A 22,008-nucleotide genomic window follows, 5' to 3' on the forward strand; every position below is an offset into this window, starting at 1 on the left:
TGAGCTACCATGTAGGTACTGAGAATCAAACCCAGGTCCTTTGGAAGAACAACCAGTGTGGTTAACCACTGAGCCATCTCTAGACCCTCGCTTGGGGTTTTGACACTGATCCACACAGTTGCTCAAATTGACCTTGAACTTTCAGTCTTCCTGTCTTAACTTATCAAGTACTTGGAATAACAGGCCTGAGTTCCCTGGCCTGCCTCTGTACCTAGCCGTAGATCCACCTGCCTCTGACTTCCGAGCACTGGGGCTAAAGGCATGCGCCTCACCACACCTGGCTTCTGTACTACTCTTAACTCTCAAATTTTGTATTGAGACCAAGCTGTCCGAGAGCTGACCCTTCATCTGAAAGCGTCTTCAGCTCATTTTTAAAATATCAGAGTTTGAGCCTTGGTTCTATGATTTTCTCTAACGAGTCCCTCTCAGTTTGCTGACTCATTCTTCAAGATAAGTGGATGCATTCAACCTTTACCACTGCCTTTGAGTCCTTTATGTCATAACCTTGAGTTATAGAAGCAAACTAAACTCAAATCTTGCTCATTTCCCAAACTGTGACCATGGTCAAGTTATTTGGTGGCTCAAATTTCTTCTTCTTGGGTGTAAAATGGAGACAATAATTAGGCAAATTTCAAAAAGCTATGTCACCTAACCTGCAGTAAAAACCCCAGGTACATTTATTATGTGTCAATGAAACCAAAGTGAAAATATTGCCAGCCTAGCAGAGACTACTAATTGGTGGTTTGTGAGGCATGTCTATCCTGCAATGTTCTATATAGCCAACACAAAAATCAGATTTGGGAATGTGTCAATGACCTTACTGCATGTTAGGAATGCTAGGTCAGAAGTGAGTAGCACGAGACGTGCTGTGAGCCCAGCCAAAGAAGGAAAACTACCACAGCTTAAGACACCCGAGTCTAGACTACTTGCTCCTACCTCAGACTCCCTAGGCAACTAGGATTATAGGTATGAGCTACAATGGCCAACTCCAATATAGCCTTTTTGTTTTGCTTTGTTTTTTTTTTTGTTTGTTTGTTTGTTTTGTTTTTTTGAGACAGAGTTTCTCTGTGTAGCTTTGGGGTATGTCCTGGAACTCATTCTGTTGACCAGGCTGGCCTCAAACTTAAGAGATCCACCTGCCTCTGCCTCCCGAGTGCTGAGGTTAAAGGCGATCACCACCACCAACAGGCTCTCAATCTTAAACAGGGGCAATGAGCTAGGAAAAAAGACAATTACACAGTTTCAATTGGAAAGTATGTTTACGTGGGAATTCAGGACAAGACCACCGAGGAACTGTGGACAGGCAGTGTCTCTTTGGCCTCTAGGTCTCCTTTGACTTCTTAGTGAAGATGTAGAAAAGGATTCTTAGAGGCCTGGAAGTCATCCAGTGACAGCTGAGAGAAGGAGGACAGCTGCAGGTTGTAACCTGCAGCCTGGAGAGCCCCAGGGCTTCCACAGCCAGCTAAGCCGAAACTGGGGCTGGTCGAGTCAGCCTGCTCTGGGGTACAGTGGGTTGCAAGAAGAGGGGAAGTCCTGGTCTCTGTCTTGTCACCTTTGAGAGGAATGGGAAAAGAGCAAGAAAGAAAATCACTCTCACTCCCTGCCATTTTTCTGAGGAGGCAGCTCTCTCTGCCTCTCTTCCCTCTCTTTCCTCTCTCCCTTCCCTACTTGTATTTCCTTCCCCCAATAAACTTTCCCCATTAAAAACGGAAAGAAAGAGAGAAAAAAGAAAGAAGAAAATCACTCTCTTCTGTGTCTTTGTTTTGTAAATTGATAACCCTGCATAGTGTAGGTGTTCTGCAGAGGTTCAAAATGGATCTCTGAGGTTATTATGTGTTAACTAGGTCTAGTAAAGCCTCACTTTCCTCCCTGGTGTTATCATTCTGTAAATAGTTTCCCATACTGGTTAATGAATAAAGCACTGTCGGCCAATAGGAAAGGAAGATAGGAGGGACTAGGAGACAAGGAGGAAGAGGAAGTAGGGAGGGAGGAGTCAGCATGTTGAGACTGGAGAGAACAGAGGTCCAGGCCCACTCTCCCGTAAGATGAGACCACGTAGAAATACTTAGATTAATAGAAATGGGTTTATACTTAGGACAGAGCTAGCCAATAAGAAACAAGTAACTGGCCAACAGCATTATATCAAATACAGAGTCTTGGTGTATTATTTGGGGCTGGAGCCACGGTGGGTCCAGGCCAGCAGGAAAAACCTTACTTGTAACACCTATCCATTCTGAAACTGATTTCTTGTTTTCTTTTTGTTCCATTGATTTGGTAGTTCCTGATACTAAGGAACCTTCCTTGGCTCATCTGTTGTTTGTTTGTTGTTTCTATTTGTTTTCTAAACAGGGTCTCATTATATAGTGCTGACTGTCCTGGAACTCACTGTGCAGACCAGGCTGGCCTTAAATTCACAGAGATCTGTCTGCCTCTGCCTCACAAGTGATGGGATTAAAGCATGTGCCACTATCCCTGGCTCCCTGTTTTGGTCATCTTTGACCTGACAATGGTACCAAATGAAAAACCTACTTTGTTCCAGACACCACCCTAATCCTCACACAGACTGGATGGAGCAGTTAATGTTATTATCTCTACACAGAGGATATAAAACAGAGTAACTTATTCAGGGAGAAGTTACGCTGCCAGCATCCACCATCTCTACTATGCAACCAAAACATCTGCTTGCTAATTGTTCAGTCCCCAGAAATTCCAAACAGTTCCTGGTCTGCATTCCACTTACTCTTTAAATTCAAGATTCAACCTGCAGAGCCACTGTCCCAAATCAACTGTTCCTGCATTCTTTCAAGAATCAGAGCCTTTAACTCCAGCACTTGGAAGGCAGAGGCAGGTGGAGTTCGAGGCCAGCCTGCTCTACAGAGCTAGTTCCTGGACAGCCTCCAAAGCCACAGAGAAACCTTGTCTCAAAAAACAAAACAACAACAACAAAAAAAATCAGATAGAGGCCTGCCTGGTCTACATCGTAAGACCCGTGAAAAAGAATCACCGCTCTGCCATGAAAACTCTGGGCAACAGTTGTGCCCGCAGTATTACTTGTCTGTATCTATCATGGCTCTCCAGTGGCACAGTTAGATATGAAGCTCACTTTCTCTCACCCCATTCTGTAGCAGTGAGGTTCTGCTTGCTGGCCCCTGTGCAATCATTCAAGAGCTCCTCCATCTCGAGAACCTTCCTGGAAGCTTCAGATGCCAGGAGGAAAGGCAAGAACAAACAATAACAAATTAATCTCCTATTTTTGTTTAGAATTTCATATATAACTACAATGTATTTATATCATATCCACCCCTCCCTTACCCCTCTTCCTGTGCCAAACCACAACACATATACACCACACACACACACACACACACACACACACACACTCAGGGTGAAGCCATGCTGCCAGCATCCAGTCTCTGTGTGTGTGTGTGTGTGTGTGTGTGTGTGTGTGTGTGTGTGTGTGTGTGTTTTGTACGGTTGCCTGGATATATCTGTGTGTGGGGTTGACCACTTGGACAAACGTGATGTTTCAAATGCATATGTCTCCTGTAGGCCCGTGTATTTGAACACTTGTTCCCCAGTTGGTAGTGCTATTTTGGGAGGTTTCAGAGATGTGGCTTTGTTGGAGGAAGTGTGTCACTGGAGGCAAGCTTTAAGACTCATGTCATTTTCCAGTTCTCTCTGCTTCATGCTTGCAGCTCAAGATATGAGCAATTAGCTAGCCTCCTGCTCCAGATGTGGTCACATGCAGGTAACCGTACTGTTGTTCATGTCCAGAAGGCACTAGCTCACATAAATCCTGGTCCTCTGGATCTTACAGTATTTTCTGAAACCCTTGGGTGTAGATGTTGTGTTAAAAATTTCCCATTTGTGGATGAGTATGTTGTGGCCACTTATTTTCTACATTCTGACAAGTTGCGGCTCTCTAGAATAGATTTCATCTGCTGGAAAGAAAAAAAAAACTTCCTTGATGAGAGGTAAGACCACCTGCACTTACCTATGGATATAAGGATAAATATTTAGAAGACAGTTTATATTTATACTCAGTTTAGCAAAATGGTAGTCATATGCTCTCTAGGGTCTATGGCCTCTCCAGTCATGGATTCTTGGCTAATTTTACAATACTAGATCTGAGTTCTGTCCTACTGAGTGGGCCTTAAGTCCAATATTACAGCTCTTGGTTACCCTCAAGATATTAGTGGCACCATTGCCCAACCAGTTGTTGCAAGACTTACCTCAAGGACCTTTGAAAACTGTCCCTTACATGTGGCACCTTACATAGCATCTTTTACATTTTGAAAGCTAGCTATCAGGGAGGAGGCTTCCAGTCAATACCAATTTATTTCTCCAAGTCCTGTGACCAAAGAATTATTCTTGACTAAAAATCAAAGAGTCATTTCCTTAACCAGGAATCCACATCTGGTTACCTGTCTCCCTGCCTCCTGAACAACCAAGCTACCCAAATAATAGTCTGCAGCATCTTCCCTTCCTCGCCTGTCATTAGTCAACCAGCTAATAATTTAATTGTGCTTTCACCTGTCCTCAACCCTTCAATCAAACCATCATGGTAACATGCATAGTTGACCTTCTCATTACAAATCTAATAACGTAGGCTTTGGTGCATTTTGTTTGTGTGTTTGTTTTTGTTTCTCCAGACAGGGTCTCTCTGTGTAGCCTTCACTGTCCTGGAACTTGCTGTGTAGACCAGGCTGGCCTTGAACTCCCAGAGAGCCACCTGTGTCTGTCTCCCTAGTGCTAGGAATAAAGGCATGCATCACCACTGCCCAGCAGGTCCTTATTTTTCTTGACTTGTCTGTCGTATCTGGTGGTGACCATTCCCTTCTGGAAGCTCTGGGTTCCCTTGGTTTCTGTGACATCACTCTCTCTGTCCTCCTTGTCTTAATTGCCTTATTAGTCTAGTCAACAAACATCCCTAGCCTATGTTTATCTTATACTGGGTATCTAGAATACAAATTTTAAAATGGGAGAAGGTGGCTGGGGATGCAACTCAGTTGGTAGACTGCTTACCTAGCATTGGTGAGGTCCCGGGTTTGAGCCTGCCAGTGTGCATAAACTGATTGTAGTGGCACAATGCCTGTAATCCCAGCACTTTTGAAATGGTGGCAAGAGGTTCAGAAGTTCAAGATTGGAAGGCTAGGTTGGACAGTGGTGGTGCACCCCTTTAGTCCCAGCACTCAGGAGACAGAGGCAGGCAGATCTCTGTCAGTTTGCGTGAGGTCAGCCTAGTTTATAGAGCTAGTTCCAGGACAGCCAGAGCTGTTACACAGAGAAACCCTGTCTTGAAAAACCAAAAACTGAAAACAAACAATAACAACAACAACAACAACAAACTCCACAAAGATTGGAAGGCTAGAATGTGGCTCAGTTGCCAGAATGTTTACCTACCATGCACAAAGTCCTTGGTTCAATCACCAGCACCCCATAAACTGAGCATAATAACACATCTATAACCCCAGAATTAAGGAGGTGGTAAAAGCAAGGAGATCAGAAGTTTAAGGTTACCCTCAGCTACATATGAGACTCAAGCCAAGTCTGGGTTACATGAGACACTAGCTACAATTTTTTTTAAAGATTTATTATGTACAGAGTGTATACCTGTACACATTTATGTCTGCATGCCAGAAGAGGGCACCAGATCTCATTATAGATGACCGTGCGTTGCTGGGAATTGAACTCAGAACCTCTGGAAGAGCAAACAGTGCTCTTAACCACTGAGCCAGCTCTCCAACCCTCAAAAAAAATTCATTTATTTATTTACTTTTAATTCCTAAATGAGGGGCTAGAGAGATGGTTCAGTGGTTAGGAGGACTTGCTGTTCTTCTAGAGAACCTAGGCTCAATTCCCAGCACCCACATGGTTGTACACATCATCTGTAAATACAATTCTGGGGGATATAATGCCCTCTTCTGGCCTCCATAGATACCAAGAACACATGTGGTGCATAGACATACATGTAGACAAAACATGAACATAAAAAAAAACCAATAACAAAAAGCTGGGTGTTGGTGGTGTATGCCTTTAATCCCAGCACTCGGGAGGCAGAAGCAGGCAGATCTCTGTGAGTTCCAGTCCAGTCTGGTCTGCAGAGAAACCCTGTCTCAAAACAAACAAACAAACAAACAAACAAACAAAATATTTAAAATAAATTATTTAATTAAAAAAATAAGAAGTTCCCAAACTTGGGCATTCAGGGTGGTACATGACTTCAGTCCCAGTGCTAAGAGGCAGACGCAGGTGCATCTCTATGAGTTGGAAGTCAATCTGGTCTACATAAAGAGTTCCAGGACAGCCAAAGTGACACAGTGAGATTCTGTTTATCTAAAAATAAAATAAAAAATTTTAAAGTTCCAAACCTCTTTGGGGCTACAGCGATTACTTAGCTATTAAGAAGCTTCCTGCTCTTCCAGAGGAGCCAAGTTCAGTTCTCAGCACCCAAGTGGGGCAGCTCACAACCATCTGTAACTCTAGCTTCAGGGGATCTTCTATGGGCACCCACATGGATGCACACATGTGCACATGCCCACACAAGCATGTGTGACTTTCATGCGCGCGCACACACACACACACACACACACACACACACACATTTAAAAGTCTAAAGTTATCTTCAGCTGCAAGGCAAGTTCAAGGACAGCCTCTGCTGCAGACCCCATCTCAAGAAAAAGAGAAAAGACCATTGTCACATCTCCAAGCACTAGGAGATTTGAACCAATTTCTGGGAATTCGGTAGCATCTTGCAGTTATTGTTCAGCCTCTTTATTCTCTCAGGACTGTGTGGAGCATCCCTTTTAAAGAACACTGACCTCAAGCCAGATGTGGTGGTAGATGTGGTGGTGCACACCTTTAGACCCAGCACTCGGGAGGTAGAGGCAGACAGGTCTCTGAGTTCAAGGCCAGTCTGGTCAATATAATGAGTTCCAGGACTACACAGAGAAACCCTGTCTCGAAAAACCAAACAAAACAAACAAACAAAAAAAAAAAAAACAAAAACAAAAAAACCCCACAACACAGGAGGCAGAGAGAGCAGAAGTTCTTCCACTCCATCTCATGGGAGACAAGAGCACCAAGAAGTGAAGTAGGCAGCTAAGGGACAGCAGTCCGAAAAGAAAGGCCATCTGTGTCAAAACAGCTCTGAGTTCGAAGAGGTCGAAACCAAGGTCCTTGGGAAGCAAGCAAGGCAAGGTCTGGAGCTGAGCCTCCCAGCCCACCACCTGCATTCTCTAAGCCTTTAGAATTTGCTTTAAAGCCCCATATAATTGATCCCACAGTAACAGAAAAGCCTAAAGCTTCGCCCCTTGTTGTGCGTCCCTTGATGGGTGTCCCTTGATGATTATCCAGCCACCACGCTGTGGGTTCAGCTGAGTGGAACTGACTACTATTTGGGAGGATTAAGTGTTCAAAGGATCCTTGTGGGTGTTGGAGGTTAAGGTGTGTCCTGAGATGGGCTAGGCAGAGTGGACCCCAGCAATGATCTCTTTTCCTGGGATCTCAGTTGGAATGGGACAGGGTTTACAAGCCCTGAAGAAGGTATGCCTTGTAAACTACTTTGATGATGCAGCTCTCTCTGTTTTGTAAATATTTCTTTTGGTGGACTTTCCTCCCCCACTCCCCCTTTCCTTGGTTGTTGTCCTTAATGCTTGAGATAGCTTCATTCTGTAACCAAGCCAGGTTAAACCCTATGACATCCTCCTACCTCAGACTCCTGAGTACTGGCATTACAAGAGTGTTAGCTTGCTATACACACATACATAAATGGAACTCTAAACAATCCTCCTGCCTCTGCCTCCCAAGTGCTGGAATGACAGGCATGAGCTATCGTAACTGCTAACTTTTTTTTCAAGACATGGTCTCTCTGTGTAGCCTTAACTGTCCTGAAACTCTCTCTGTAGACCAGGCTGGTCTCCAACTCACAGAGATTCACCTGTCTCTGCCTCCTGAGTACTGGGATTAAAGGTGTGCACCACCACTGCCCACCAAACTTTTCTTACATTTATGTTTATTTGACCTATGCTAAGGAAAAACCAAAGAAGGAACTTTTGTCTACAATGGGGACAAATGTCCAAAAGGGAAGAAGTTGCCGGGCAGTGGTGGCATATGCCTTTAATCCCAGCACTCAGGTGGCAGAGGCAGGTGGATCTCTGTGAGTTCCAGGCCAGCCTGGTCAACAAGAGCTAGTTCTAGGACAGCCCCCAAAGCCACAGAAAACCCTATCTCGAAAAACCAGAAAAATAAAAAAGAGAGAGAGAAAGGAAAGAAAGAAAGGAGAGGAAGAAAGGAAGGAAGGAAGGAAGGAAGAAAAAGGAAGAAGTCCAACCTTTGAGCCAGAAGGCTCAAAGGGGGGTATGGTGGGAGGTGGGGCATGGCATGGAGAGGGACCACAACCTGCATCAAATCAGAAGAGATTTACCGAGGTGTCAGACCTTGGTAAAAATCTCCCTCTGTCCTGGCCCTATGGCTCTGGTTCCACCCAAGTTATGGATAGTGACACTTCCTGGAGTTTCCCAAGCACATTTATCCTCTCTTCTCATGTGGTACTGTCTCTGTTATTTTACATACTGGCTTTGGCTGCTTGGACTCAAGTTCCACCCTCCCTAGGGAGCCTTTCTTCTGCCAATTAAAGTCTAACTATTCAAGCTGCATCTTCCTTATAAAATCATCCATCACTTCTTCTGGAAACTTCTAACTTGATATATAGTAGCATTTGGTTACCAGCTGATTTAAATAATATATGGAGGTCTTATTGTCTCCTGTTAGACTCAGGACAGCAGGAATCTCTCCTTCAGTATCACTCCAAGAAGAGCATCCAGTCCTCCTGATAAACATTGAGTGAATGAATTGTGGTGATACAATTAAAACAGCCCAGAGAGGGCCAGTGTGATGACCGGGAGATAAAAGTGCTTTTTCCTGTAAGCCTGATGAGCTGAATGAGTATACTGTGGAATCACACAGATAACCAATCCCTAATAGTTGTGCTCTAACATCGACGTGCATGTGTCCACTTGAGTGTGGACATATATACACTAATAATGCAATTTTAAAAATTTAAGGCAGCAAGGGGATGGAGAAATGGTTCAACAGTTAAGAGTGCTTGCTGCCCATCTAGAGGACTTCAGTCCTATTCCTAGAAACCATGTTAGGCTTCAACAGATCTAACACCATTGCCTTGATGGGGCACTGGAACACATATGGCACGCACATACACACATACACACACTTAAATAAATAGCATTAGCAACAATAATAAACATAGAGAAACCAGGTGTTGAGGCACAAGCCTGTAATCCCACTGTTGAGGAGGTGGAGGTAGGAGGATCAGAAGTTCAAAGTGGTCCCTGGTTACACAGAAGCTTGGAGGAGAGCCTAGGATACTTAAGACACTATCTCCAAGCAAAACAAACAAAATCGGTTCACAACCAGAAAGGGCTTTGAGTTAACTATTTTACCTCATCATCTATAATGTAGTTTTGGAGCCATTCCTGGAACTCACTCTGCAGACCAGGCTGGCCTCAAACTCCCAGAGATCTGCCTGTCTCTGCCTTCTGAGTGCTAGGATTAAAGGCGAGGGCCACCACTGCCTGGCTTTCTTTCTTTCTTCCTTTCTTTCTCTTTCTATTTCTCTTTCTTTTTCTTTCTTCACTCCCTCCCTCCCTCCCTCCCTCCCTCATTTATTTATTTATTTATTTATTTATTTATTTATTTATTTATTTATTTATTTATTTCAAGACAATGTCTCTCTATAATAGCCCTAGCTGGCTTGGAACTGTCAATGTGAACCAGGCTGGCCTTGAACTCACAGAGATCCATCTGCCTCTGCTTTCCTAGTGCTGGTGTTAAAGGGATGCACTGTCATACACTGCCAAAATGTGTAGTTCAGGCCAGCCTTGAACTTGGTGATGCTCTTGCTTCCTCATCATATCTTACCTGTGTGTGCCACCACAACCAACTGGCCCTCTTTATCGAGAGATCTTAAGTCCCTTCTGACCTCTGAAGAACAAGATTATTTCTGTGGTCAGAACTTTAAAAATCCTTTCTTCCAAAATGTACAGGCAACACAACCCCACCCCACCCCCACCCCTGACACACCACACACACACACACACACACACACACACACACACACACACACACGCAAGAGCCCACCATCTACATGAAGATCAACTTCCCCAATGAAAAACATCAATAATGAATCTGCAGTGGGTCTGGTCTGCCTCTATAAATCATTCAGGGACTGAGGCTGAGGTTGGGAGAGGGCATCCTTTCCCTGTTACTCAAGGCAGATTGTACGTTTCAGGCCCCATTAGCAAGCACAAAGGGACATACATAAAGTATTCATGGGTTGTGGCACAAATGCATTGACAGCCCTGGGGACACCCCCCTCCCACTGCTGCCAAGGATTTGATTAGAAGGGCCTGTGGTTGCACAGAACCCCCTAAAGCTCAGAGGTTTCTGTAGCTCATCTGCAAATCTTATTTAGGATTTACAGGGATTTATTGAAACCTCAGGCAAGAGGGTGAGGTAAGATGGGAGTGAACTATGGAACCAGGGCACACACCCTAATGAGAAGCAATGGGCGTTGTTCCCCAAGGACAAAAATTTAGAAATATACTGGATAAATAAGGGGTAGGGATGTAGCTCAGTGGTAGAATGCTTGCCTAGAAATCCTGGCTCAAGCTGAAGCCAACAAGCCTGAGGAACAGTTTAGTAACTTGGGACTGTATGGGTTTGAGTTATGTACACACCCCTCTTCAAATAATGCTTTTAGCAGCCTGCATCCTTTACCCACCAAAGTATGCACACTGTTCTTTGAACAATGCACCTATTGACCTTGGACCCCAACCTGCACTGAGCTTTGCACACACCCCTCTCTGAAGGATGGGATATATTTCTCCCCTTAGTGGCCACCAAAGTTGGATAGTTTCTATTCAGACACATGTGAGAGAAGGGTATGATCCAGCCTATGTAAATGCCTATTTATAATTGGGTGTGCATATAATTAAAATCCAGCATTGTGGGAAAAGACGTGCAGGGAAGATAGAAGATTCTATTCCAATCAGTCAAAACAGAGAACCACCCTCACTCTGTCCCTTAGCAATCAAGCTCCTCCTTCTCTTGATCCTAAACAATAGGGTCCTGTTCTTGTGGCCACTGCTCCTTTGTGGTCCAGTTTAGGCTTTTCTATTGTTTTGCCTTAAATAGTTTACTTAATCCTCTTGCAATTCTTCATGAGATTTTATTTATCTCTCTCTTTTATTTCACAAACTGGCTGAAAAATAACTTCAAGAAAGTCAATAGGATTTAGTACAGTCTCGTGCGTCCTGAAGGAGATGCTCGATTTGGAGGAGTGATGACTATGTCCAGATAACCCCCTATTTGGAACTTCTGTGACTGCAGGGCCATGGAGTCATCAGTGCCTTTCCTGCCAGACATGGTGCTGTCAATCTCCTTAACTAGATATCCAGGTCGTTTAAGATCCATAAAAACAATTGCAAAATTGAAGTGTGTACCCTTCTTTCTGGCTTCTAGGTAGACTTCCTTTACTAGTCAGTCCTTTCAAGGTTACATCCATCCAGGTGTAGATCTGCAGCTCGATCAAGGGCACATTCCCATTCAGTGAGGGCAGCCCTTGGTGGTGGTGAAGGCCAGAAGCAGGAGCGGGCAGGTCTTCTCTCCCAGTCTATCTGCTTCCTGGGCTCCTTCTCCTCCTTCTCCTCCCCCTTCTTCTTCTTCTTTCTTTTCTTTTCTTTTTTCCCTGTGTGTGTGTGTGTGTGTGTGTGTGTGTGTGTGTGTGTGTGTGAGAGAGAGAGAGAGAGAGAGAGAGAGAGAGAGAGAGAGAGAGGGAGAGAACAGAAGTTTAAGTCCAGCCTGGTCTACAAAGCAAGATCCTGTCTCAAAATATAGAAAATAATGTGTTGTTGTTTCAAGATAATTATGCTTCTAAAGAGAAACCTGTAGATGATACTTGGCTAGTAATTAAGAGCCTGTTTTCCCAGGGACTGTGTCACCTATGGTGGCAGGTGGGTGGGGGTGAGGCCTGAACTTAGGAGGGAGAAGAAGATCCATTCTGAGTCACCCTGATGGGACAGGTGTCACCGTCTGGAAGCATGAAGGGGTAGGTTCCCAGAACCTTGTTATAGAAAGAAAGGAAGGCGGAGGAAATGGCCCAGTCCAGGAGGGAGACTACATGAGGGCACTTTTCTAGTCATGGGACATGAAATAGTTAAAGAAAAACCCAAGACAGCCGAGGCCAGTCGGACTGTGTAATAGCCACACACAGGAAGTGTCACAGAGTTCATTTGTCTGTGCCACGAAGGGAGACTGGTTTCAGCTGGGCCTCAGTCTGCAAGCCGTTTTCTCCCTACCAGAAAGCCAGGAGCAGGGGAATATGCTCTCCCTGTGCCACGCATGACTCATTCCCAGGCAGCTGAGGCAGGCCCAGAACAGGGAGGCAGCTGTATGTAACCTCTTCACACCCTGCAACTCCCGTGCCCTGCATGGAAGGAATGTTCCATGTTTCATGGGAAGGAACAAGGCATCCTTGGAAGGAGAGACAGAGTAAGCCAGGAATCAACAGTACAGATTCCAGGCAGACACAAGGCTTGTGCGGAAAACTAGAGGAAGATACAAGTGAATCTTCAGCTGACGGCAAGCAAAGATGTCTCCATGGATGGAAGTTTTGAGAAACTCACCCAAAGTCTGTGTTGAGGGATTGAGGACTCAACCCAGGGACAGATAGAGATCAAACTTTAAATTTTATGTTGTTTTTCAATCCATTTGTTTATTTGAGCCAGGCACAGTGGCTCTCACTTCTTTAATCCCAGTACTCAGAAAGCAGAGACAGGTGGATCTTTTTGACTTTGAGGCCAACATTGTAAAACCCTGTTTCCAAACCACAACACTTTTTTTTTAGATTTTAAGACAGGGTTTCTCTGTATTGCTTTGGAACCTGTCCTGGAACAGTAGACCAGGCTAGTCTCGAACTCACAGAGATCCACCTGCCTCTGCCTCTGGAGTACTGGTATTAAAGGTATGAGCCACCACCGCCCGACTAACACAACACTTTTTATTTATACTTTTCTTCCCCCCACTGAATCGTCCAACCAGCCTCTTCTTTTCTCTTTAACTCTGCAAAACTGACCCCTGCAGAACAAATTAATAACTGTTCTTTCAGAAAACATAGCCCTTTAGCTGAGCACTGGTGTCGTGTGTCTGTCATCCTGGAACTCTTACTGTAGAGGCAGGAAAAACAGTTTAAGGCCAGCTATAGCTGGATGCAATGTTCAAGAACAGCCTGTGTTGTGTGAGTTCCTATCTCAAAAGAAAGACAAGAAAAAACAAAAACAAAAACACTCCAAAGTGTCCTTATACCACTATAAGCCACAAATTGGAACACGTTTGCAGTTAACTCAGGGTTAAAGTCCTAAAGGAGTTTCAACAAATCAAAAAAACACAAAGAGGTCAAACAGACTTTTGGCAGAGGTTGCTTGTAGACTGTTTCCAAAGGAAGCACTGTGTTGGCCACTAAGCTTGGGAACATGATCAGTCTCCCCAAGAAAGGCCCAATCAGCAACAGCCTCTTCAAATCACATTCAACATGGCCTATCAAGCCATTGTTTAAACACAACATTGACATGTCATTTTTTTCATCTAACAACTTGGCAAACTGTGTAAAGGTTATTTTACATTCATTAATGGGGGGGGGGATTGCGGACATGAAGGTCAGAGACAACTTGTGCAAGTCAGTTCTCTCTTTCCAATATACAGGCTTAGGGAATCAAACTCAGGTCGTCTGGCCTGAAGGCAATCTCACAGCCAAGCTGGCAATTACTTAAAATGTAGCTGGGCGCTGGTGGTGCATGCCTTTAACCCCAGCACTGGGTTGGCAGAGGCAGGTGGATCTCTGTGAGTTCGAGATCAGCCTGATTTACAAGAGCTAGTTCCAGGACAACCTCCAAAGCCACAGAGAAACCCTATCTCGAAAAACCAATAAATAAATAAATAAATAAATAAATGTAATGCCTTGGTTTTAGTTTGAATAAAGTGACTGTCTCTTTTAGAGGGTTAATCAGGGACACAATTGTACTAGACAAAACAATACATATAATCTATAACAATTATGCATATTGCTGCCAAGTATAAAAAATATGAAAAATACAGTTGCTTTATAGCTTTATTCTGTTGTTTACTTTTCTGTTACATACATACTACTGTTTAAACAAAGGCGCTTACATCTAGTTGACAGAGGCGCTTAGTGGTAATGAATTAGGAAAGTAATTTTAGAATAGCATGTAGAGCTAGATGTCATCTGCCTACCCATAGTCACAGCAATTGCGGGATGGGTATAAAGGCAAGAGGGTTACAAGTTCAAGCCAACCTACACTATATAATGAGTTCTAGACCAGCCTGAACCATGTAGAGAAACTTTGTCTTAAGAAAACCAAACATAGACTGGTACAATGCCTTTAATGCCAGCACCATTATTTAAAAAGATAAATTTTTAATGTTTTAATTATGTCTATATGTATGTGGAGATACACACACACACACACACACACACACACACACACACACACACACACATATGAGTTCAGATGCCTGAGTTTAAGGCATCAGATCTCATGGAGCTAAGTCAGAGGTAGTTGTGAGTTGCCAAAGTGGTTGCTGTGATCTGAATTTGATGAGTCTTTTGCTAGATCAGTACACACTCAACTGCTAGGCCTTCTCTCCAGCCCTGATATTGCCATTCAAAAAAAAAAACTTTATTAGAAACTTAAATTCTTACATAGAAATGGGTTAATAATTAAGACAGAGCTAGCCCATAAGAAACTAGTACCTGGCCAACAGCATTATATCAAAAAACAAACTAAAAAAAAAAATCTGTAGCCTATGTGGTTATATTATTTTAAATTATTTTTTATCTTATGTGTATTAGTATTTTGGCTACATATATGTCTGTGTACCACACACATATCTGGTGCCCTCAGAGGTCAGAAGAAGGCACCAGATCCTCTGGAACTGGGTTATGTTGAGCCACACCCATAGGTGGTTGAGAACTACCAAGTGGATGTTGAAAATGAACCCAGGTCATTTGCAAGAATGCTTAGCCATCTCTCCAGCCCATTATATATTTTTGAGATACAGGACAGTAATATGCTTTCAAATGATAGCGTAAATATGATAGGATTAATAAATATTAAATGACATTTAATAAAAACAACATGTTCGGTTCTGTCCCATGATACTGTGGGTTGTTTTTACCACAGTAAAAGGTCATTTATATCATCATGGGAGGGATCTGAGACTTGGAAGTATTTGCAGAAACAGACTTTACTAAAATAACCTTCATTTACATTTGTTCCACCATATATTTCCTAGCTCCTTGCATTAATCAGGGTTCTCCAGCAGAATACACAAAATTATGAGGGGATTTATTAGATGGCTTACAGGATCAGACTCTAAATAGTCCCACAATAGCCGATTGTACCATGGTGAAACCAGAAACCAACACCACTTATCCAAGGACCTGTGATTCAGGCTTAGTCACAGGCTCAATGCCCCCAGAGAGCTGTTGGAGCAAGTCAATATTCAGAGATTAGAGAATCTGGAGTCAGATGCTCATGGTCAATGGCAGCAGCAAAGAGTGTCCTGGGGGCCTGGAGGGATGGCTCAGCCATTAACAGTCCTATTGTTCTTGAAGAGGACATGGGTTCAGTTTCCAACACCCACATGGGAGATCATGGCTCTCTTATTCCTAGGGCATCCAATGGCCTCTGCTTTTGGCAGGCATCTGCATGCATTTGATGAAAATAAACTCATTTAGGCGAGCGCGCGCGCGCGCGCGCGCGCACACACACACACACACACACACACACACACACACACACATTCTTTAGCTGGTTGTGGCACACCTTTAATCCCAAACATGTAAGCAGATCTCTATGAGTTCAAAGTAGCTTGGTCTATATACTAAGTTCCAGACCAGCCAGAACTATATAGTGAGAGAATGTCTTAAAAATTAAAATAAAACCCAGGTGATGGTGGCACACGCCTTCAGCCCCAGCACTTGGGAGGCAGAGGCAGGTGGATCTCTGTGAGTTCGAAACTAGCCTGGTCTACTGACAGGCTCCAAAGCAATACAGAGAAACCCTGTCTCAGGGGAAAAAAAAAAAAAAAAAAAAACCAAAAAAAAAAACATGGTCTCACACTTGCTCTGTGCTGGAGACTGGTCTTGAACTCTTGATCCATCTTTCTCTGCTCTGTGTGAGCCCCCCAAACCAGAGCTGGGATTAAAGGTTTCTTTAGAGAAACAATGTCCTTGTTGATTGATTGAGAAACACTTGGCTGTCTGGGGGTTGTGAGAGCCGGCTTCCATATGTGGTCTTAACCTCCTTCTCCACCAAGCCTAAGTCAAAATTATGGCTCAAGTACTATGCTCTGCTTTGGTTGTTGGCCTTCTTAATTGGGTACCTGTGTCCTAACTGTCATTAAGATGGCACAGTTGTATAGCCTTCCTCTTTAGTGACAACTGAATCATGCTAATGTTGGTATATAATCTGAACCCTTTAAAACCACAGTGAGAATATTCAGTGTTAAAAATTAAACAAATGCTGTCTAAGCACAAAGACAGCAAGTGAGTTCACAGGCAAAGTCAAAGACGGACAGCTAACACTTGCAGTTGGATGGACATTTTGGTTGCATCATTAGGTCATAGCCTACCCAGTCACAGTGACAATGGGCAATCTGTTAGTGAGGAAAGAGGAACCAGAAAGCCAACATCCATGGCTGTGAACATGAACAATGAGCCATCGAGTCACTCTCCATGAGACACTAGAGGCAGGGTTGCTTTCAGCCTTGTATTTTGGTCACTGTGTAGGGTTTGTATTGTCACAGTTTTCCACATTCTTTGATATAAATAGGGGCTCCCCAGTGTGGTGGGGACCCCTGAAATGTGGAACATTGGGCTCTAAACCTTGTGATACACTTCCTATGAGAAGGGACACCTTCAGAGCATCCTGGTAGAAAGGTATGCTGCTGTGGCTCTTTCAGAGAGAACCCTGAATGTGAATTTCAAGAGGAGTCTTCCACACGTTTATACTTTCAATCCAGTAATCCCAGTTCTCAGAGACCTGACTTAAAGAAACAATGAGGAAGCCAAAGGAATGGCTCGGCAGGCAAAGGCCTGGCCAACCTGAGTTCAATTCCAGAAACTCACATGAAGGTGTAGGACAAAAGGAGAGAGCTAACTGCACACACACACACACACATACACACACACACACACACACACACACACTCACACACACACACCAGGAGGAGAAGATAAAGGGCAGAAACCAGATAATGAAACAGTGAGAGTTGTGAGCTTATGTTTACCATGTATGGATTACTGCAAGACCACCAGACCACCTTGCATTTTCTTGAATGAATTCATTCCAATTCTCTCCCTTGCCTGTTGCCAATGTTCTCAACTTCCTTATTAGAACATAAACCGATAACGACCCGTAAAAGGCATTGATAATAAAGGCTGGGGCAGGGATGAGGCTAGGGAGGCCAGGTGGATGGTTCAGGCTGGAATCCATCCTGCAGACAGCCTGGAGGCTAAGCGCTGATAGCCAGAGACTAATTAATGATGGCTGGCTAGCTAGAGCAGTCAGCAAAGGAGACCAGAAAAAACTGCGACAGCTGAGGGGCCAGGAGGTCACAGTGAGTCCGAAACTGGTTCTCCTTCCGGGATGTTATCTGTAAACCATAAACCAGATTAGGAGCTCAGGAGGCCGGGAGGGTGAGTCAAGGTGTGTTTGTGACCTGATTTCAAGACAGACTTGTTTGCCTTTCTGAATCCTTCAGGGCAGGAACTGGGGTCATAGGCACCCAGAGAGCCACTGGGGAGCAAGTGCTAAGAACTTCGTGGCTGTGGGTGAGTCCTGGGCGTTAGACTGAGGAGGTGCTGGCCAATGAACCGGGTAACTGGGCTAGACTCCACTCACCGACTCACTGCAGTGAGCTTTTAAACAATCCCAGCATTCCACCACACCTCAGGCCAATTATATCAGAATGTCTGGGGGTTGGGCTCAGTCAGTTGTTCATGTTTCCTAGGTGATTTAAATGATCAGCCAGAGAACCTGGTGTGTTCTCAGATTGCCTCCCTGAGAGATGCAGGTAGGAATCAAGTGAACTTATTTTCTTGTGAACAGTGGGTAATTACAAAACAAACTTGATAAAAAATGTCTAAAGAAACACTTAGGCTTGGCTGGGCGGTGGTGACCCATGACTTTAATCCCAGCACTCCAGGGGCAGAGACAGGCAGACCTCTGAGTTTGAGGCCAGCTGGGTCTACAGATCAAGTTCTAGGACAGCCTCCTAAGCTACAGAGAAATCCTGTCTCAAAAAACCAAAAACAAAAAACCGACAAAACAACAACAACAAAACTCAAAAAGGAAAGAAAAGAAAGCAATACTTAGGCCATCCACTGTAAATATGGGAGTTTTTATTTAAGTATTTATTTATTTTGAGACATGGCCTCACTGTGTAGCTCTGGCTGGTCTGGAACTCACTATGCAGTCCAGGCTAGTCCAGGCTGGCCTCAGCTCACAGAGGTCCTGCCTTCTCAGCCTCCCAACTGTCGGGATTACAAAGGTGCACCCATCTGTTTGGTTATGTGGTACTGGGGATGGGACCCAGGATTTTGTACCAGGAAAACACTCTCACAACTGAGCTACACCCCAACCTGGTCCTGGAGGGTTTGATCAGAGGCTTTCCAGGCCATAGTGTGAGAAGTGACTGGCCCCTGACAAACAGGTCCGTCTCCCTCAGCACACATTTACCAACACTTGCAGACAGGATCCACCTCAGTGAACACTGTCTTATTCAACGCTGTCAAAGGCCTTGTGAGGCCAGGAGTTGTCAGCCTGGCTTTGCAGGTGCAGAGTATAAAGAGCAGAAGGTGAAATGGCTTCCCAAGGTCACAGGTGAGCACAGGATGTCAGATGTGACTCTGGGCTCTCTCATGCAAACTGCCTTTTAGAAGTGCTCTGCTGACAGGACTGGCTTCTACCAAATGACTGGGCTCTGATGACCCAGAGAGACACAAAGATTTATGGTCACAGTTCTTGCTTTTAAGAGATGGACAGTTGTGTCCATATCTAAGCACAATGAGGCTGGGTATGAAGGCTCCGGCCTGTAATCATAGCTCTCAGGAGGCTGAGGCAGGAGGATTGCCTCAAGTTAGAGGCCTCTGTAGGATCCTGGGGGTATGGGGAGACTTGTAGTAGGCTCATTTGGTAAGGTATTTGCCTAGCATGCCTGAAACCCTGGATCTGATTCCCAGAACTGGTGCATAACCTGGGCTCAGTGGAGGCAGGAGGATCAGAAATTCAAGGTCACCCTTGGGTCCACAGCCTGAACTACCTGAGACCCTGTCTTTAAATACAAAACCACCAGAACAAACTCCCCAAACCTCAGGAACAACAAACAAAACCTTGTAAGGAGGCTGGAGAGATGACACAGTGAATAAAGGGGCTTGTAGCCAAGCCTGAGGACTTGAGTTTGATCTCCAAGACTCACAAGGTGGGAGCAGAGATGTGACTCTAATAAGTTGTCTTTGACGCCCACATGTGCACCACGGCACAAACACAACAATAGGGCATGTGAGGTGTTCTATCAGGAGAGGAGAGGTGTTGGGAAGGAAGGGCATTCTGTTGTATCTGGTGGGAGGAGACGGCAGAGTGACAGGGTGGCCATGCCTAGCACTGTAATGTGTAATGGGGTGATGGACAAAGTGGTCACACTCAGACGCTATTGTGACTGGAGAGCTAAGAGGATTTTATGCTGGGCCTAGGATAAAGGAGCCACCTACCGTCTTCACCCAGTACTCAGCACATTCATGTGTGGAATGCTCCCAGTACTCAGGAGGTAGAGGCTGATATGGTCTACATAGTGAGTTCCAAGACAGCCAGGCCTTCATAGTGAGACCCTGTCTCAGAAAACAAAACAAACAAAACCCCCAACCAAGCAACCAACCAAAGAAACCCAAAAATTAAGGCAAAAAAAGAAAAGAAAAAAACATTAACTACAGCTCCTAATTCTCCCTTTTCAAGCTCCCTGATCACCACTACTCTACTTTTTCTCTATGAATTTCACTGCCCGGGGGACATCACAATGTGAAAAGTCATACAGAATTTGCCCTTGCGACTGGTTTAATTAATTTAGCACAACATCCTTCAGGTTCAAGGTCTCCCAAGGTGCAGTTCTCCTGGGTGTTCAGTAGCTTGGAGGTAGGTTGCAAAGGCAGGGAAGGGCCGGGTAGATTTTTCTCCACTTTGTAGACTATGAGTGTCCCCTTGAGGCCTTACATAGAATCTTTTTCCTTTCTTTCTTTCTTTCTTTTCTTTCTTTCTTTCTTTCTTTCTTTCTTTCTTTTTTTTTTTTTTTTAATTTTATTTTTTGAGACAGGGTTTCTCTGTAGCTTTGGAGGCCGCTCTGCAATTCGCTCTGTAGACCAGACTGGCCTTGAACTCACAGAGATCTGCCGTCTGCATCTGCCTCCCTAGTGCTGGGATTAAAGGCATATGCCACCATCACCCAGCCTCTTACATAGAATCTTAACCCTGAATTACTTCCTACTAAATGATGGTTGACAGGAACCTATGTACTTGGATATATTTTAGTTTTTGTCATTGATTTGGCAAAGGTGAACCTGAAGGCATCCCTGACATTACAGAGTAGAATAGACTATTATGAACTTTGAACAAAGAGTGAGGATTTCTTCCCCGAATGTGTCAAGGTCTCAGGAGTTATGAAAAATCACCACAGATGGAACATTTATACTGGTACCCCACAGTGGCTGACTCAACAGAACTTGGAGACAAATGTCAGGCAGATGCCCAGCTACTTTAACTGCATTCTCTGTAGGATTTTCTGCCAGAAGCAATTATAGTCCTGTGAAGGGTATTTTGCTGTTAATACAGATACATCCTGTGAAGACAGGCGGGCCTGAGGAATAGGAAGAAGTTTTTACTTCTTGCAAGGTAGTCATAGAATAAGAAAAATGGAAGTATTTTTGATACATGTTAGCTAGATTTTGTGAAAACGCTCCACAGTCAAGGTGGTTCTTGACTGGCATCCCAGTATCTGTGATTTTGTTCAGAGTGCTTGCCTAGCATGTTTGCAACCATGGACTTGATTCCCAGCACCCAAATACTGTGTCACATGTCTGTAACCTCCTGGAGATGTAGAAGGAGGAGATTCGGGAATTCAAGGTCATCCATGGTTATATAGCAAGTTTGAGGTCATTTTGGACTACACAGGCTGTGTCTAGCTGTGATTTTATTTTTCTGCTTATATTTTTAAGGGCCAGGTTTACTTATTTATTTATTCATTTATTTATAGACAAAGTCTTACTCTGTAGCTTAGGGGGCCTTGAATTCAGGTCTTGGCCTCCTCCCCAGGAGTGAACCACCACCCTTGTATTTATCACATTAATTAATTAAATTCAGGGACTGTTTTGTGTGTTTTTATTTTGTTCTTATTTATTTATTGGCTGATAAATTAGGATTGCAGTTAGTCTAGCTTCCAAGAAGGGAAGGGGGAAAAAAATCAACACTAAAGCAACATTGCCACCTTGTGGCCAATATGTTTTCTGACCAGGCTGTGTCTTAGCCGTGGCCTTTCATTAATGGGGCTCACAGAATTGACTCCCAAACCTTCTGAGCTTTGTTGGTTATTAGTCTTGACAATTACATATGTATCACATGTTAAAAAATGCATGTCTAGGGCATTATGCATTTTCACATTTCCCTCTTCTTGCTTGCTTTGTAAACTTTCTACATTTTAAAACGCCTATGGATACTTTACATTTTTCTATGAGAAGTCTACATTTTAAAAACCAGGGAGCCCACCAACTCTCATAACATTAGAAGGTTCTATGCAAGCTGCCAAAGCAGAAAAACAACCAGTAGTCCTACCCTACTGTGATACCTATGAACCACAAAAGTG

This window comes from Phodopus roborovskii, unplaced genomic scaffold (genome assembly GCF_943737965.1).
Source record: "Phodopus roborovskii unplaced genomic scaffold, PHOROB, whole genome shotgun sequence".
Lineage (NCBI taxonomy): Eukaryota > Metazoa > Chordata > Mammalia > Rodentia > Cricetidae > Phodopus > Phodopus roborovskii.